Source organism: Pecten maximus, chromosome 7 (genome assembly GCF_902652985.1).
Source record: "Pecten maximus chromosome 7, xPecMax1.1, whole genome shotgun sequence".
NCBI lineage: Eukaryota > Metazoa > Mollusca > Bivalvia > Pectinida > Pectinidae > Pecten > Pecten maximus.
This window is the reverse complement of record NC_047021.1, coordinates 5,420,640-5,439,054: the sequence shown is the minus strand read 5'-3', so window position 1 is coordinate 5,439,054 and position 18,415 is coordinate 5,420,640.

Below are 18,415 nucleotides of genomic sequence, written 5' to 3'. Positions count from 1 at the left end.
ACATTACAGAGTGTGGTGTAACCGGAACATTACTCAGTAGAGTGTGGTGTAACCGGAACATTACTCAGTAGAGTGTGATGTAACCGGAACATTACTCAGTAGAGTGTGGTGTAACCGGAACATTACAGAGTGTGGTGTAACCGGAACATTACTCAGTAGAGTGTGGTGTAACCGGAACATTACTCAGTAGAGTGTGATGTAACCGGAACATTACTCAGTAGAGTGTGATGTAACCGGAACATTACTCAGTAGAGTGTGGTGTAACCGGAACATTACTCAGTAGAGTGTGATGTAACCGGAACATTACTCAGTAGAGTGTGGTGTAACCGGAACATTACAGAGTGTGGTGTAACCGGAACATTACTCAGTAGAGTGTGGTGTAACCGGAACATTACTCAGTAGAGTGTGGTGTAACCGGAACATTACTCAGTAGAGTGTGGTGTAACCGGAACATTACTCAGTAGAGTGTGGTGTAACCGGAACATTACTCAGTAGAGTGTGGTGTAACCGGAACATTACTCAGTAGAGTGTGGTGTAACCGGAACATTACTCAGTAGAGTGTGGTGTAACCGGGACATTACTCAGTAGAGTGTGGTGTAACCGGAACATTACTCAGTAGAGTGTGATGTAACCGGAACATTACTCAGTAGAGTGTGGTGTAACAGGAACATTACTCAGTAGAGTGTGGTGTAACCGAACATTACTCAGTAGAGTGTGATGTAACCGGAACATTACTCAGTAGAGTGTGGTGTAACCGGAACATTACTCAGTAGAGTGTGGTGTAACCGGAACATTACTCAGTAGAGTGTGGTGTAACCGGGACATTACTCAGTAGAGTGTGGTGTAACCGGAACATTACTCAGTAGAGTGTGATGTAACCGGAACATTACTCAGTAGAGTGTGGTGTAACAGGAACATTACTCAGTAGAGTGTGGTGTAACCGGAACATTACTCAGTAGAGTGTGGTGTAACCGGAACATTACTCAGTAGAGTGTGGTGTAACCGGAACATTACTCAGTAGAGTGTGGTGTAACCGGAACATTACTCAGTAGAGTGTGGTGTAACCGGAACATTACTCAGTAGAGTGTGGTGTAACCGGAACATTACTCAGTAGAGTGTGGTGTAACCGGGACATTACTCAGTAGAGTGTGGTGTAACCGGAACATTACTCAGTAGAGTGTGATGTAACCGGAACATTACTCAGTAGAGTGTGGTGTAACAGGAACATTACTCAGTAGAGTGTGGTGTAACCGGAACATTACTCAGTAGAGTGTGATGTAACCGGAACATTACTCAGTAGAGTGTGGTGTAACCGGAACATTACTCAGTAGAGTGTGATGTAACCGGAACATTACTCAGTAGAGTGTGGTGTAACCGGAACATTACTCAGTAGAGTGTGATGTAACCGGAACATTACTCAGTAGAGTGTGGTGTAACCGGAACATTACTCAGTAGAGTGTGATGTAACCGGAACATTACTCAGTAGAGTGTGGTGTAACCGGAACATTACTCAGTAGAGTGTGGTGTAACCGGAACATTACTCAGTAGAGTGTGGTGTAACCGGAACATTACTCAGTAGAGTGTGGTGTAACCGGAACATTACTCAGTAGAGTGTGATGTAACCGGAACATTACTCAGTAGAGTGTGATGTAACCGGAACATTACTCAGTAGAGTGTGGTGTAACCGGAACATTACTCAGTAGAGTGTGGTGTAACCGGAACATTACTCAGTAGAGTGTGATGTAACCGGAACATTACTCAGTAGAGTGTGATGTAACCGGAACATTACTCAGTAGAGTGTGGTGTAACCGGAACATTACTCAGTAGAGTGTGGTGTAACCGGAACATTACTCAGTAGAGTGTGATGTAACCGGAACATTACTCAGTAGAGTGTGATGTAACCGGAACATTACTCAGTAGAGTGTGGTGTAACCGGAACATTACTCAGTAGAGTGTGATGTAACCGGAACATTACTCAGTAGAGTGTGGTGTAACCGGAACATTACTCAGTAGAGTGTGGTGTAACCGGAACATTACTCAGTAGAGTGTGATGTAACCGGAACATTACTCAGTAGAGTGTGGTGTAACCGGAACATTACTCAGTAGAGTGTGGTGTAACCGGAACATTACTCAGTAGAGTGTGATGTAACCGGAACATTACTCAGTAGAGTGTGGTGTAACCGGAACATTACTCAGTAGAGTGTGGTGTACCCGGAACATTACTCAGTAGAGTGTGGATGTAACCGGAACATTACTCAGTAGAGTGTGGTGTAACCGGAACATTACTCAGTAGAGTGTGGTGTAACCGGAACATTACTCAGTAGAGTGTGGTGTAACCGGAACATTACAGAGTGTGGTGTAACCGGGACATTACTCAGCAGAGTGTGGTGTAACCGGAACATTACTCAGTAGAGTGTGGTGTAACCGGAACATTACTCAGTAGAGTGTGGTGTAACCGGAACATTACTCAGTAGAGTGTGGTGTAACCGGAACATTACTCAGTAGAGTGTGGTGTAACCGGAACATTACTCAGTAGAGTGTGGTGTAACCGGAACATTACTCAGTAGAGTGTGGATGTAACCGGAACATTACTCAGTAGAGTGTGGTGTAACCGGAACATTACTCAGTAGAGTGTGATGTAACCGGAACATTACTCAGTAGAGTGTGGTGTAACCGGAACATTACTCAGTAGAGTGTGATGTAACCGGAACATTACTCAGTAGAGTGTGGTGTAACCGGAACATTACTCAGTAGAGTGTGATGTAACCGGAACATTACTCAGTAGAGTGTGGATGTAACCGGAACATTACTCAGTAGAGTGTGGTGTAACCGGAACATTACTCAGTAGAGTGTGGTGTAACCGGAACATTACTCAGTAGAGTGTGGTGTAACCGGAACATTACTCAGTAGAGTGTGGTGTAACCGGAACATTACTCAGTAGAGTGTGGTGTAACCGGAACATTACTCAGTAGAGTGTGGATGTAACCGGAACATTACTCAGTAGAGTGTGATGTAACCGGAACATTACTCAGTAGAGTGTGGTGTAACCGGAACATTACTCAGTAGAGTGTGATGTAACCGGAACATTACTCAGTAGAGTGTGATGTAACCGGAACATTACTCAGTAGAGTGTGGATGTAACCGGAACATTACTCAGTAGAGTGTGATGTAACCGGAACATTACTCAGTAGAGTGTGATGTAACCGGAACATTACTCAGTAGAGTGTGATGTAACCGGGAACATTACTCAGTAGAGTGTGGTGTAACCGGGAACATTACTCAGTAGAGTGTGGTGTAACCGGAACATTACTCAGTAGAGTGTGGTGTAACCGGAACATTACTCAGTAGAGTGTGGTGTAACCGGAACATTACTCAGTAGAGTGTGGTGTAACCGGAACATTACTCAGTAGAGTGTGATGTAACCGGAACATTACTCAGTAGAGTGTGGTGTAACCGGAACATTACTCAGTAGAGTGTGGTGTAACCGGAACATTACTCAGTAGAGTGTGATGTAACCGGAACATTACTCAGTAGAGTGTGGTGTAACCGGAACATTACTCAGTAGAGTGTGGTGTAACCGGGACATTACTCAGTAGAGTGTGGTGTAACCGGAACATTACTCAGTAGAGTGTGGTGTAACCGGGACATTACTCAGTAGAGTGTGATGTAACCGGAACATTACTCAGTAGAGTGTGGTGTAACCGGGACATTACTCAGTAGAGTGTGGTGTAACCGGAACCTTACTCAGTAGAGTGTGGTGTAACCGGAACATTACTCAGTAGAGTGTGATGTAACCGGAACATTACTCAGTAGAGTGTGGTGTAACCGGAACATTACTCAGTAGAGTGTGGTGTAACCGGAACATTACTCAGTAGAGTGTGATGTAACCGGAACATTACTCAGTAGAGTGTGGTGTAACCGGGACATTACTCAGTAGAGTGTGGTGTAACCGGAACATTACTCAGTAGAGTGTGGTGTAACCGGAACATTACAGAGTGTGGTGTAACCGGAACATTACAGAGTGTGGTGTAACCGGAACATTACTCAGTAAAGTGTGGTGTAACCGGGACATTACTCAGTAGAGTGTGGTGTAACCGGAACATTACAGAGTGTGGTGTAACCGGAACATTACTCAGTAGAGTGTGGTGTCATTTACGGATGTTTGTGACAAGTGTGCAAAATACGTCATGATATTATCAACGTTTTTGGTTAAGTTTTGTTTTTGTTCACTTTATAGGTTTATTAAGATGGTTCTTTTTTAGTAGAACTGTCACCATGGAGTGTAAGGGTCTGTAGATTGATGGTGTCTGATAGTTCTCTTTCGATTGCATGGTCACCATAGTGTTGTGTATGTAGATTGTATGGGTGTTACGAGATCACATAATTGTACAGTCTAGGGGAGATAATCTAACTCCATATGCATATGAGTTATTCCCCTTGGTTGTAATTCTTTTCGTTTGTGAGATAGGTGGGGGTCATTTCTTGTATCCCGAGCCGAGCCCGAGCTTTTGACTCGAGCCCGAGCTTTGGATATTTTCGTTTTTCTCCTTAACGGAGGGACTGATTAAACCCATTTTCTCTACATTTGTTTGTGTTGATGTTTGTCGCATAACCATGCCAGCAAAATTTCATGAAACTAAATATTACTCTTGAAATCGCCGATTTTCATTTTTCAGGGGGGTCATTTCTTGTATCCCGCACTCAAGCGTGACTATTCACGTTTTTTGCAAATTATTTAAAATACATACTTTATTTTTGTGATATTCATACATGCATGTAACAAGTAAACATAACTTGTTTTAAAAAATATCAACTTCAACATCAATCTTGGTTTATTTCATTGGAAATTTTGACTTTTTAGTATCCGAGCCTCAGATCACCGGACTAGCCAGCTGGCTCGCCATGTTTACACCGAGCCCGGGCTAACGGCAGACAACTCAACCGAGCCCGCGCTTTAATTTGTGTACATTATTATGTAGATCTCTTGGCCATATAAAATGTTTCCAGACTCAACGACGGGGACGTGGTTCTACAATGAGTCCATATAATTTATTAGTTATTTAAATATTACAAACATTTTTACATTTTTTTTTACCATCTGAGCATTTATATACACAAATTTATTTCCAACTTATTTACAGTTAACTATCTATTAATTTAGTTTCATATTTATTTACTGTTAACTACCTACCTACCTACCTATTCAATTTCATTAATTACATTTAATCTTAATCTTAGTTGATTAATATTATAATTAGTTATGTATGTCGTAACAGTCTATATTTCTGTAGTTGAACTTACCAGCTTATGTCCTGTACATAACACATCGTATTTCCACAAAGTTGTCTATCTTTTAGATATATCGCTACTCCCCCTATGTTGATTCAACCAAAACCTGATGTCTCTACGAATATGATTCTAGCAGAAAACTAACTTGATATTTGGAAAAACCTCTAACGAGTTTTTGGTGGCTAATTCTCTGTCTACAACAATACCATGATTACCCTTCGATAAATTTAGAATAAGTGACTTAATAGACCGCCAAAAGAATTCATGAATCTTTGTTGATTTCTTATCGTGAATGAAAAAAATCTACAGGAATGGTTTTGTTATCTTGAAATAAAACATGCCTAAATACTAGAGCAGAAACATAAAAATCCACTACTTGAAAAGTTGTATCGTAAGACATGTATAACTTCTCGTCAGATTCAATTTGAAGCAATAAATCTAACTCGTTTAATAACTCCTGCACACCTAAAACACACCTAAGATCGGGACCTATATTTAACTCATGAAAATAACCTTTTAAATGGTACATAAGCTCTAGAGTACTATACAATTCGTCATGACTAAGTCGTTTCTCATTCCTTGCCTGTCTTATCTGATACTTTGCCGGTTCAACTTCAATGTAGTACTCAGCAAACACCGCAGTCGGTCATCACGCTGAGGGTGCGGACTATATACATGGGTGCCACCAGTGTGGAGCTTTTTGTGCAGGTTAAAACTATTTTCAATGTCTGATGTTTACACCTCTGATCTCTTGACTGCCGCCTTAAAGGTGTTCAGATTCTTGGTACATGCGACGCTGGACGGCAGGAGGTTCCATAATGTGATGGTGCGGGGGATGAATGAATGTCTGTACGCGTTGGTTGGTGTGTGTGTGCGGAATGTAGAGCTTGTAAGGGTGGCTGGTTCTGGTTGCTGTCACTGTAGAGAAGGTGGGGTGGTAGGCGACTGACACTGCTACGTGGTGATGTATGATCTTGTGCATGAATATGATGTCTGTTGTCTTGCGTCTCTGCTCTAGTGTTTCCCATCTAAGGTCCCTAACCAGGTTTGTCCTGACATCTGGTAGTTGTAATGTTGGGTTGGGTTCTTGTTCGTGGCTTGCATTTTGGCGCATTTCTTAATGTTGAATTCCATTTGTCATGTGTCTGCCCACTGACACAGTGTGTTGAGGTCGGGTTGTAGTTTTTCGTGGTCTGCTGGTGTGTTGATTGGTGTGATTGGGTTTGGTGCCCTAAGATTAGCCCTACCCTGTAAGCTACCCTTTACCTGATTCTCAGTTTGATTTCTCTTAAACATCGAAGCTGGATTACTATCACTAGAACTAGAAGACTTAATTGATTTAAAACAGAAGGGAACACTCGCCTATACTCATTACCGTCATCACTACTATTACCGTGAGTCACAGGGGGAAAAAATTCTTGGAACCCTTACTAGCACCCTTTCCTAACATTTTGATTATTCATATAAGACTTGGAACTGGAAAGACGTTTGTGATTTTGTCTGACGATATGTAGCGTAAAGCGAGTTTCCCATATCTCACAACATTACATGGTGGAGAATCCAAAGCGGTTAGTTATGTGACACTGTGCCATTATGTAACTTTTTATTGTATTTTCGCCCGTGTGGCCGGCGAGTCTTACTCGTCGACGGTCCTGACTCGCCGGTCAGACATTACATATTGCTGCCATGTGCTTTTTGGCGGGAAATATTTGAAACTTCACTATATTCATCATTTATTACTGATAACTTTTATATGTTGATACTGATATATCAAATTGACGAATACATGTGAATCAAGAAAACATTGGATGTGTTAAATTCACGTCACCAACATTCCAAGTTCGTCACTGGAGTTTTGGGCCAATATATTCCTCTGCTACGAGATGAGAAGGACAACACTTGTGCTTGCCCGTGCCGTACATTACTAGTTTTGTTTTCCAAGGAAAATAATTCCTTTTTGAATTATTATGACAATGCAATATATGTATCATCATTGAACACACGGACATCTGGTGAAGATATGTAATGTAACACGCATGTCATAATTTGTGAAGCGGATGCCAACTTATCCAGTATGCAGTGGCCCATGGACCAGATGTGTTTTTGAAGTTTTTGTTCCCTGTTGCCTATTTCACGAGGACAATTAATGAGATCCTTGTTTATCACCGTTTTGAGAAGAACTGTTCCAGTCTCTGAAGACATCACCATACAGAACTTTGAACTTTCAATATTGCAAGATCATAATAAACTTGTTTACTCCTAAATTTACAAATATTTTGAGAATGGCTAACGTGACCTATGGTTTAGATTATCAAACAAAAAGTTGTGTTCCTTTTATCTAGCCCTTGATTCACCTTTGTTTAAAAATCAATATTGCCTAGATCTAGCCATATCCAGACAGTTTTATATTGCAAAACATTATTGTTACCAAATGCTATGAATGTTTTCTCAGATTAATTATGTCAGAAATACACTATTAATTAAGAGCGAAATCTCTGCTGATATTACTGTGATATCATATCATATTGGTTAACAATTTATAGGATGAGCAAATGTCATTGGATAGATTTAGGTAGGTATTATGTTGTATGTCATGTATTTTGCCAAGGAATTCATTGCTTTGATATATTTAGTAATATTGAGATATTATATTTGTATTTTGATTGAAGAACCATAAGGCCATGCCGAGATATTTTTCAGCGCGTATATGAAGCTACGGCAAGGCTGATAGGGATAAGTATAAAGCTGGCAGGTTAATGTTATATATTGTTTGATTAGTTGAAAGTTTTATTACGGTTCATTACTCTATAACTTTTAATCACATGGTTTTATGACGCAACGTGATGATGCTGCAATGATATAAGCAGTTAGTTGAGTAATGCCAGAACAAGCTATTTAGATGTCTCTTAAACATGTATCGATATTATCTTATTGCATCTTGAGCTTGATAGAATGTTACAGAAGTTTAACTTGATATGCTTAGCTGAATATCTAAAGTCATCTGTATGTAAAATCTCTTTCATCTTTGATATTATTGTCTGGAAGTTGTATGTGTGATCCATAGTGAGCTCAATGGAAAGTGCAAGTGTGAGAGTTAGTTATCAGGAATTGCATTGTATGAGAGTGATTTTTATACTACCAGGTACACATTGTCTTCTGGTTACAGTACTTCATTTTCAACAATTTTCTAACATTTTTGTAACAGGTCAAATACAAGATATCTTTTTGGTTCGATATTATTTTTACCTTTTCATCATTTATGATGATCTCGTACACCCATGGTAAAATTGTGTATGCCAAATTTTATTTTGTGGGCGGGGATGTTGTGTATGTAGGTTGTTTGGGTGTTACGAGATCACATAATTGTACAGTCTAGGGAAGATAATATAACTCCATATGCATATGAGTTATTCCCCTTTGTTGTAATTATTTTCGTTTGTGAGATACATTTTGATTATTCATATAAAAGACTTGGAACTGGAAAGACGTTTGTGATTTTGTCTGACGATATGTAGCGTAAAGCGAGTTCCCCATATCTCACATAACAATAGAGTGTAGGAGCCAATAGAGGGATGGTGTCTGATAGTTCTCTTTCGATAGCATGGTCACCATGGAGTCAAGGAGCTAGTAGAGGAATGGTGTCTGATAGTTCTCTTGATAGCGTGTAAGGGTCTGTAGAGGGATGGTGTCTGATAGTTCTCTTGATAGCGTGTAAGGGTCTGTAGAGGGACGGTGTCTGATAGTTCTCTTGATAGCGTGTAAGGGTCTGTAGAGGGATGGTGTCTGATAGTTCTCTTGATAGCGTGTAAGGGTCTGTAGAGGGACGGTGTCTGATAGTTCTCTTGATAGCGTGTAAGGGTCTGTAGAGGGACGGTGTCTGATAGTTCTCTTGATAGCGTGTAAGGGTCTGTAGAGGGACGGTGTCTGATAGTTCTCTTGATAGCGTGTAAGGGTCTGTAGAGGGATGGTGTCTGATAGTTCTCTTGATAGCGTGTAAGGGTCTGTAGAGGGACGGTGTCTGATAGTTCTCTTGATAGCGTGTAAGGGTCTGTAGAGGGACGGTGTCTGATAGTTCTCTTGATAGCGTGTAAGGGTCTGTAGAGGGACGGTGTCTGATAGTTCTCTTGATAGCGTGTAAGGGTCTGTAGAGGGACGGTGTCTGATAGTTCTCTTGATAGCGTGTAAGGGTCTGTAGAGGGACGGTGTCTGATAGTTCTCTTGATAGCGTGTAAGGGTCTGTAGAGGGACCGGTGTCTGATAGTTCTCTTGATAGCGTGTAAGGGTCTGTAGAGGGACGGTGTCTGATAGTTCTCTTGATAGCGTGTAAGGGTCTGTAGAGGGATGGTGTCTGATAGTTCTCTTGATAGCGTGTAAGGGTCTGTAGAGGGACTGGTGTCTGATAGTTCTCTTGATAGCGTGTAAGGGTCTGTAGAGGGACGGTGTCTGATAGTTCTCTTGATAGCGTGTAAGGGTCTGTAGAGGGACGGTGTCTGATAGTTCTCTTGATAGCGTGTAAGGGTCTGTAGAGGGACGGTGTCTGATAGTTCTCTTGATAGCGTGTAAGGGTCTGTAGAGGGACGGTGTCTGATAGTTCTCTTGATAGCGTGTAAGGGTCTGTAGAGGGACGGTGTCTGATAGTTCTCTTGATAGCGTGTAAGGGTCTGTAGAGGGATGGTGTCTGATAGTTCTCTTGATAGCGTGTAAGGGTCTGTAGAGGGACTGGTGTCTGATAGTTCTCTTGATAGCGTGTAAGGGTCTGTAGAGGGACGGTGTCTGATAGTTCTCTTGATAGCGTGTAAGGGTCTGTAGAGGGACGGTGTCTGATAGTTCTCTTGATAGCGTGTAAGGGTCTGTAGAGGGACTGGTGTCTGATAGTTCTCTTGATAGCGTGTAAGGGTCTGTAGAGGGACGGTGTCTGATAGTTCTCTTGATAGCGTGTAAGGGTCTGTAGAGGGACTGGTGTCTGATAGTTCTCTTGATAGCGTGTAAGGGTCTGTAGAGGGACGGTGTCTGATAGTTCTCTTGATAGCGTGTAAGGGTCTGTAGAGGGACGGTGTCTGATAGTTCTCTTGATAGCGTGTAAGGGTCTGTAGAGGGACGGTGTCTGATAGTTCTCTTGATAGCGTGTAAGGGTCTGTAGAGGGACGGTGTCTGATAGTTCTCTTGATAGCGTGTAAGGGTCTGTAGAGGGACGGTGTCTGATAGTTCTCTTGATAGCGTGTAAGGGTCTGTAGAGGGACGGTGTCTGATAGTTCTCTTGATAGCGTGTAAGGGTCTGTAGAGGGACGGTGTCTGATAGTTCTCTTGATAGCGTGTAAGGGTCTGTAGAGGGACGGTGTCTGATAGTTCTCTTGATAGCGTGTAAGGGTCTGTAGAGGGACTGGTGTCTGATAGTTCTCTTGATAGCGTGTAAGGGTCTGTAGAGGGACGGTGTCTGATAGTTCTCTTGATAGCGTGTAAGGGTCTGTAGAGGGACGGTGTCTGATAGTTCTCTTGATAGCGTGTAAGGGTCTGTAGAGGGACGGTGTCTGATAGTTCTCTTGATAGCGTGTAAGGGTCTGTAGAGGGACGGTGTCTGATAGTTCTCTTGATAGCGTGTAAGGGTCTGTAGAGGGACGGTGTCTGATAGTTCTCTTGATAGCGTGTAAGGGTCTGTAGAGGGACGGTGTCTGATAGTTCTCTTGATAGCGTGTAAGGGTCTGTAGAGGGACGGTGTCTGATAGTTCTCTTGATAGCGTGTAAGGGTCTGTAGAGGGACGGTGTCTGATAGTTCTCTTGATAGCGTGTAAGGGTCTGTAGAGGGACGGTGTCTGATAGTTCTCTTGATAGCGTGTAAGGGTCTGTAGAGGGACGGTGTCTGATAGTTCTCTTGATAGCGTGTAAGGGTCTGTAGAGGGACGGTGTCTGATAGTTCTCTTGATAGCGTGTAAGGGTCTGTAGAGGGATGGTGTCTGATAGTTCTCTTGATAGCGTGTAAGGGTCTGTAGAGGGACGGTGTCTGATAGTTCTCTTGATAGCGTGTAAGGGTCTGTACAGGGACGGTGTCTGATAGTTCTCTTGATAGCGTGTAAGGGTCTGTAGAGGGACGGTGTCTGATAGTTCTCTTGATAGCGTGTAAGGGTCTGTAGAGGGACGGTGTCTGATAGTTCTCTTGATAGCGTGTAAGGGTCTGTACAGGGACGGTGTCTGATAGTTCTCTTGATAGCGTGTAAGGGTCTGTAGAGGGATGGTGTCTGATAGTTCTCTTGATAGCGTGTAAGGGTCTGTAGAGGGACTGGTGTCTGATAGTTCTCTTGATAGCGTGTAAGGGTCTGTAGAGGGACGGTGTCTGATAGTTCTCTTGATAGCGTGTAAGGGTCTGTAGAGGGATGGTGTCTGATAGTTCTCTTGATAGCGTGTAAGGGTCTGTAGAGGGACGGTGTCTGATAGTTCTCTTGATAGCGTGTAAGGGTCTGTAGAGGGACGGTGTCTGATAGTTCTCTTGATAGCGTGTAAGGGTCTGTAGAGGGACGGTGTCTGATAGTTCTCTTGATAGCGTGTAAGGGTCTGTAGAGGGACGGTGTCTGATAGTTCTCTTGATAGCGTGTAAGGGTCTGTAGAGGGATGGTGTCTGATAGTTCTCTTGATAGCGTGTAAGGGTCTGTAGAGGGATGGTGTCTGATAGTTCTCTTGATAGCGTGTAAGGGTCTGTAGAGGGACGGTGTCTGATAGTTCTCTTGATAGCGTGTAAGGGTCTGTAGAGGGACGGTGTCTGATAGTTCTCTTGATAGCGTGTAAGGGTCTGTAGAGGGACTGGTGTCTGATAGTTCTCTTGATAGCGTGTAAGGGTCTGTAGAGGGACGGTGTCTGATAGTTCTCTTGATAGCGTGTAAGGGTCTGTAGAGGGACGGTGTCTGATAGTTCTCTTGATAGCGTGTAAGGGTCTGTACAGGGACGGTGTCTGATAGTTCTCTTGATAGCGTGTAAGGGTCTGTAGAGGGACGGTGTCTGATAGTTCTCTTGATAGCGTGTAAGGGTCTGTAGAGGGACGGTGTCTGATAGTTCTCTTGATAGCGTGTAAGGGTCTGTAGAGGGACGGTGTCTGATAGTTCTCTTGATAGCGTGTAAGGGTCTGTAGAGGGACGGTGTCTGATAGTTCTCTTGATAGCGTGTAAGGGTCTGTAGAGGGACGGTGTCTGATAGTTCTCTTGATAGCGTGTAAGGGTCTGTAGAGGGACGGTGTCTGATAGTTCTCTTGATAGCGTGTAAGGGTCTGTAGAGGGACGGTGTCTGATAGTTCTCTTGATAGCGTGTAAGGGTCTGTAGAGGGACGGTGTCTGATAGTTCTCTTGATAGCGTGTAAGGGTCTGTAGAGGGACGGTGTCTGATAGTTCTCTTGATAGCGTGTAAGGGTCTGTAGAGGGACGGTGTCTGATAGTTCTCTTGATAGCGTGTAAGGGTCTGTAGAGGGACGGTGTCTGATAGTTCTCTTGATAGCGTGTAAGGGTCTGTAGAGGGACGGTGTCTGATAGTTCTCTTGATAGCGTGTAAGGGTCTGTAGAGGGATGGTGTCTGATAGTTCTCTTGATAGCGTGTAAGGGTCTGTAGAGGGACGGTGTCTGATAGTTCTCTTGATAGCGTGTAAGGGTCTGTAGAGGGACGGTGTCTGATAGTTCTCTTGATAGCGTGTAAGGGTCTGTAGAGGGACGGTGTCTGATAGTTCTCTTGATAGCGTGTAAGGGTCTGTAGAGGGACGGTGTCTGATAGTTCTCTTGATAGCGTGTAAGGGTCTGTACAGGGACGGTGTCTGATAGTTCTCTTGATAGCGTGTAAGGGTCTGTAGAGGGATGGTGTCTGATAGTTCTCTTGATAGCGTGTAAGGGTCTGTAGAGGGACTGGTGTCTGATAGTTCTCTTGATAGCGTGTAAGGGTCTGTAGAGGGACGGTGTCTGATAGTTCTCTTGATAGCGTGTAAGGGTCTGTAGAGGGACGGTGTCTGATAGTTCTCTTGATAGCGTGTAAGGGTCTGTAGAGGGACGGTGTCTGATAGTTCTCTTGATAGCGTGTAAGGGTCTGTAGAGGGACGGTGTCTGATAGTTCTCTTGATAGCGTGTAAGGGTCTGTAGAGGGACTGGTGTCTGATAGTTCTCTTGATAGCGTGTAAGGGTCTGTAGAGGGACGGTGTCTGATAGTTCTCTTGATAGCGTGTAAGGGTCTGTAGAGGGACGGTGTCTGATAGTTCTCTTGATAGCGTGTAAGGGTCTGTAGAGGGACGGTGTCTGATAGTTCTCTTGATAGCGTGTAAGGGTCTGTAGAGGGACGGTGTCTGATAGTTCTCTTGATAGCGTGTAAGGGTCTGTAGAGGGACGGTGTCTGATAGTTCTCTTGATAGCGTGTAAGGGTCTGTAGAGGGACTGGTGTCTGATAGTTCTCTTGATAGCGTGTAAGGGTCTGTAGAGGGACGGTGTCTGATAGTTCTCTTGATAGCGTGTAAGGGTCTGTAGAGGGACGGTGTCTGATAGTTCTCTTGATAGCGTGTAAGGGTCTGTAGAGGGACGGTGTCTGATAGTTCTCTTGATAGCGTGTAAGGGTCTGTAGAGGGACGGTGTCTGATAGTTCTCTTGATAGCGTGTAAGGGTCTGTAGAGGGATGGTGTCTGATAGTTCTCTTGATAGCGTGTAAGGGTCTGTAGAGGGATGGTGTCTGATAGTTCTCTTGATAGCGTGTAAGGGTCTGTAGAGGGATGGTGTCTGATAGTTCTCTTGATAGCGTGTAAGGGTCTGTAGAGGGATGGTGTCTGATAGTTCTCTTGATAGCGTGTAAGGGTCTGTAGAGGGACTGGTGTCTGATAGTTCTCTTGATAGCGTGTAAGGGTCTGTAGAGGGACGGGTGTCGGATAGTTCTCTTGATAGCGTGTAAGGGTCTGTAGAGGGATGGTGTCTGATAGTTCTCTTGATAGCGTGTAAGGGTCTGTAGAGGGATGGTGTCTGATAGTTCTCTTGATAGCGTGTAAGGGTCTGTAGAGGGACGGTGTCTGATAGTTCTCTTGATAGCGTGTAAGGGTCTGTACAGGGACGGTGTCTGATAGTTCTCTTGATAGCGTGTAAGGGTCTGTAGAGGGACGGTGTCTGATAGTTCTCTTGATAGCGTGTAAGGGTCTGTAGAGGGACGGTGTCTGATAGTTCTCTTGATAGCGTGTAAGGGTCTGTAGAGGGACGGTGTCTGATAGTTCTCTTGATAGCGTGTAAGGGTCTGTAGAGGGACGGTGTCTGATAGTTCTCTTGATAGCGTGTAAGGGTCTGTAGAGGGATGGTGTCTGATAGTTCTCTTGATAGCGTGTAAGGGTCTGTAGAGGGATGGTGTCTGATAGTTCTCTTGATAGCGTGTAAGGGTCTGTAGAGGGACGGTGTCTGATAGTTCTCTTGATAGCGTGTAAGGGTCTGTAGAGGGACGGTGTCTGATAGTTCTCTTGATAGCGTGTAAGGGTCTGTAGAGGGACGGTGTCTGATAGTTCTCTTGATAGCGTGTAAGGGTCTGTAGAGGGACGGTGTCTGATAGTTCTCTTGATAGCGTGTAAGGGTCTGTAGAGGGACGGTGTCTGATAGTTCTCTTGATAGCGTGTAAGGGTCTGTAGAGGGACGGTGTCTGATAGTTCTCTTGATAGCGTGTAAGGGTCTGTAGAGGGACGGTGTCTGATAGTTCTCTTGATAGCGTGTAAGGGTCTGTAGAGGGACGGTGTCTGATAGTTCTCTTGATAGCGTGTAAGGGTCTGTAGAGGGACGGTGTCTGATAGTTCTCTTGATAGCGTGTAAGGGTCTGTAGAGGGACGGTGTCTGATAGTTCTCTTGATAGCGTGTAAGGGTCTGTAGAGGGACGGTGTCTGATAGTTCTCTTGATAGCGTGTAAGGGTCTGTACAGGGACGGTGTCTGATAGTTCTCTTGATAGCGTGTAAGGGTCTGTAGAGGGACGGTGTCTGATAGTTCTCTTGATAGCGTGTAAGGGTCTGTAGAGGGACTGGTGTCTGATAGTTCTCTTGATAGCGTGTAAGGGTCTGTAGAGGGACGGTGTCTGATAGTTCTCTTGATAGCGTGTAAGGGTCTGTAGAGGGACGGTGTCTGATAGTTCTCTTGATAGCGTGTAAGGGTCTGTAGAGGGACGGTGTCTGATAGTTCTCTTGATAGCGTGTAAGGGTCTGTAGAGGGACGGTGTCTGATAGTTCTCTTGATAGCGTGTAAGGGTCTGTAGAGGGATGGTGTCTGATAGTTCTCTTGATAGCGTGTAAGGGTCTGTAGAGGGATGGTGTCTGATAGTTCTCTTGATAGCGTGTAAGGGTCTGTAGAGGGATGGTGTCTGATAGTTCTCTTGATAGCGTGTAAGGGTCTGTAGAGGGACGGTGTCTGATAGTTCTCTTGATAGCGTGTAAGGGTCTGTAGAGGGACGGTGTCTGATAGTTCTCTTGATAGCGTGTAAGGGTCTGTAGAGGGACGGTGTCTGATAGTTCTCTTGATAGCGTGTAAGGGTCTGTAGAGGGACGGTGTCTGATAGTTCTCTTGATAGCGTGTAAGGGTCTGTAGAGGGATGGTGTCTGATAGTTCTCTTGATAGCGTGTAAGGGTCTGTAGAGGGACGGTGTCTGATAGTTCTCTTGATAGCGTGTAAGGGTCTGTAGAGGGACGGTGTCTGATAGTTCTCTTGATAGCGTGTAAGGGTCTGTAGAGGGACGGTGTCTGATAGTTCTCTTGATAGCGTGTAAGGGTCTGTAGAGGGATGGTGTCTGATAGTTCTCTTGATAGCGTGTAAGGGTCTGTAGAGGGACGGTGTCTGATAGTTCTCTTGATAGCGTGTAAGGGTCTGTAGAGGGACGGTGTCTGATAGTTCTCTTGATAGCGTGTAAGGGTCTGTAGAGGGATGGTGTCTGATAGTTCTCTTGATAGCGTGTAAGGGTCTGTAGAGGGACGGTGTCTGATAGTTCTCTTGATAGCGTGTAAGGGTCTGTAGAGGGATGGTGTCTGATAGTTCTCTTGATAGCGTGTAAGGGTCTGTAGAGGGACGGTGTCTGATAGTTCTCTTGATAGCGTGTAAGGGTCTGTAGAGGGACGGTGTCTGATAGTTCTCTTGATAGCGTGTAAGGGTCTGTAGAGGGACGGTGTCTGATAGTTCTCTTGATAGCGTGTAAGGGTCTGTAGAGGGAGGTGTCTGATAGTGTCCTGATAGTTCTCTTGATAGCGTGTAAGGGTCTGTAGAGGGATGGTGTCTGATAGTTCTCTTGATAGCGTGTAAGGGTCTGTAGAGGGATGGTGTCTGATAGTTCTCTTGATACGGTGTAAGGGTCTGTAGAGGGACGGTGTCTGATAGTTCTCTTGATAGCGTGTAAGGGTCTGTAGAGGGACGGTGTCTGATAGTTCTCTTGATAGCGTGTAAGGGTCTGTAGAGGGACTGGTGTCTGATAGTTCTCTTGATAGCGTGTAAGGGTCTGTAGAGGGACGGTGTCTGATAGTTCTCTTGATAGCGTGTAAGGGTCTGTAGAGGGACGGTGTCTGATAGTTCTCTTGATAGCGTGTAAGGGTCTGTAGAGGGATGGTGTCTGATAGTTCTCTTGATAGCGTGTAAGGGTCTGTAGAGGGACGGTGTCTGATAGTTCTCTTGATAGCGTGTAAGGGTCTGTAAGGGACGGTGTCTGATAGTTCTCTTGATAGCGTGTAAGGGTCTGTAGAGGGACTGGTGTCTGATAGTTCTCTTGATAGCGTGTAAGGGTCTGTAGAGGGATGGTGTCTGATAGTTCTCTTGATAGCGTGTAAGGGTCTGTAGAGGGACGGTGTCTGATAGTTCTCTTGATAGCGTGTAAGGGTCTGTAGAGGGACGGTGTCTGATAGTTCTCTTGATAGCGTGTAAGGGTCTGTAGAGGGATGGTGTCTGATAGTTCTCTTGATAGCGTGTAAGGGTCTGTAGAGGGATGGTGTCTGATAGTTCTCTTGATAGCGTGTAAGGGTCTGTAGAGGGACGGTGTCTGATAGTTCTCTTGATAGCGTGTAAGGGTCTGTAGAGGGACGGTGTCTGATAGTTTCTCTTGATAGCGTGTAAGGGTCTGTAGAGGGACGGTGTCTGATAGTTCTCTTGATAGCGTGTAAGGGTCTGTAGAGGGACGGTGTCTGATAGTTCTCTTGATAGCGTGTAAGGGTCTGTAGAGGGACGGTGTCTGATAGTTCTCTTGATAGCGTGTAAGGGTCTGTAGAGGGACGGTGTCTGATAGTTCTCTTGATAGCGTGTAAGGGTCTGTAGAGGGATGGTGTCTGATAGTTCTCTTGATACCGTGTAAGGGTCTGTAGAGGGATGGTGTCTGATAGTTCTCTTGATACCGTGTAAGGGTCTGTAGAGGGACGGTGTCTGATAGTTCTCTTGATAGCGTGTAAGGGTCTGTAGAGGGACGGTGTCTGATAGTTCTCTTGATAGCGTGTAAGGGTCTGTAGAGGGACGGTGTCTGATAGTTCTCTTGATAGCGCGTAAGGGTCTGTAGAGGGACGGTGTCTGATAGTTCTCTTGATAGCGTGTAAGGGTCTGTAGAGGGACGGTGTCTGATAGTTCTCTTGATAGCGTGTAAGGGTCTGTAGAGGGACGGTGTCTGATAGTTCTCTTGATAGCGTGTAAGGGTCTGTAGAGGGACGGTGTCTGATAGTTCTCTTGATAGCGTGTAAGGGTCTGTACAGGGACGGTGTCTGATAGTTCTCTTGATAGCGTGTAAGGGTCTGTAGAGGGATGGTGTCTGATAGTTCTCTTGATAGCGTGTAAGGGTCTGTAGAGGGATGGTGTCTGGATAGTTCTCTTGATAGCGTGTAAGGGTCTGTAGAGGGACGGTGTCTGATAGTTCTCTTGATAGCGTGTAAGGGTCTGTAGAGGGACGGTGTCTGATAGTTCTCTTGATAGCGTGTAAGGGTCTGTAGAGGGACGGTGTCTGATAGTTCTCTTGATAGCGTGTAAGGGTCTGTAGAGGGATGGTGTCTGATAGTTCTCTTGATAGCGTGTAAGGGTCTGTAGAGGGATGGTGTCTGGATATTTCTCTTGATAGCGTGTAAGGGTCTGTAGAGGGACGGTGTCTGATAGTTCTCTTGATAGCGTGTAAGGGTCTGTAGAGGGACGGTGTCTGATAGTT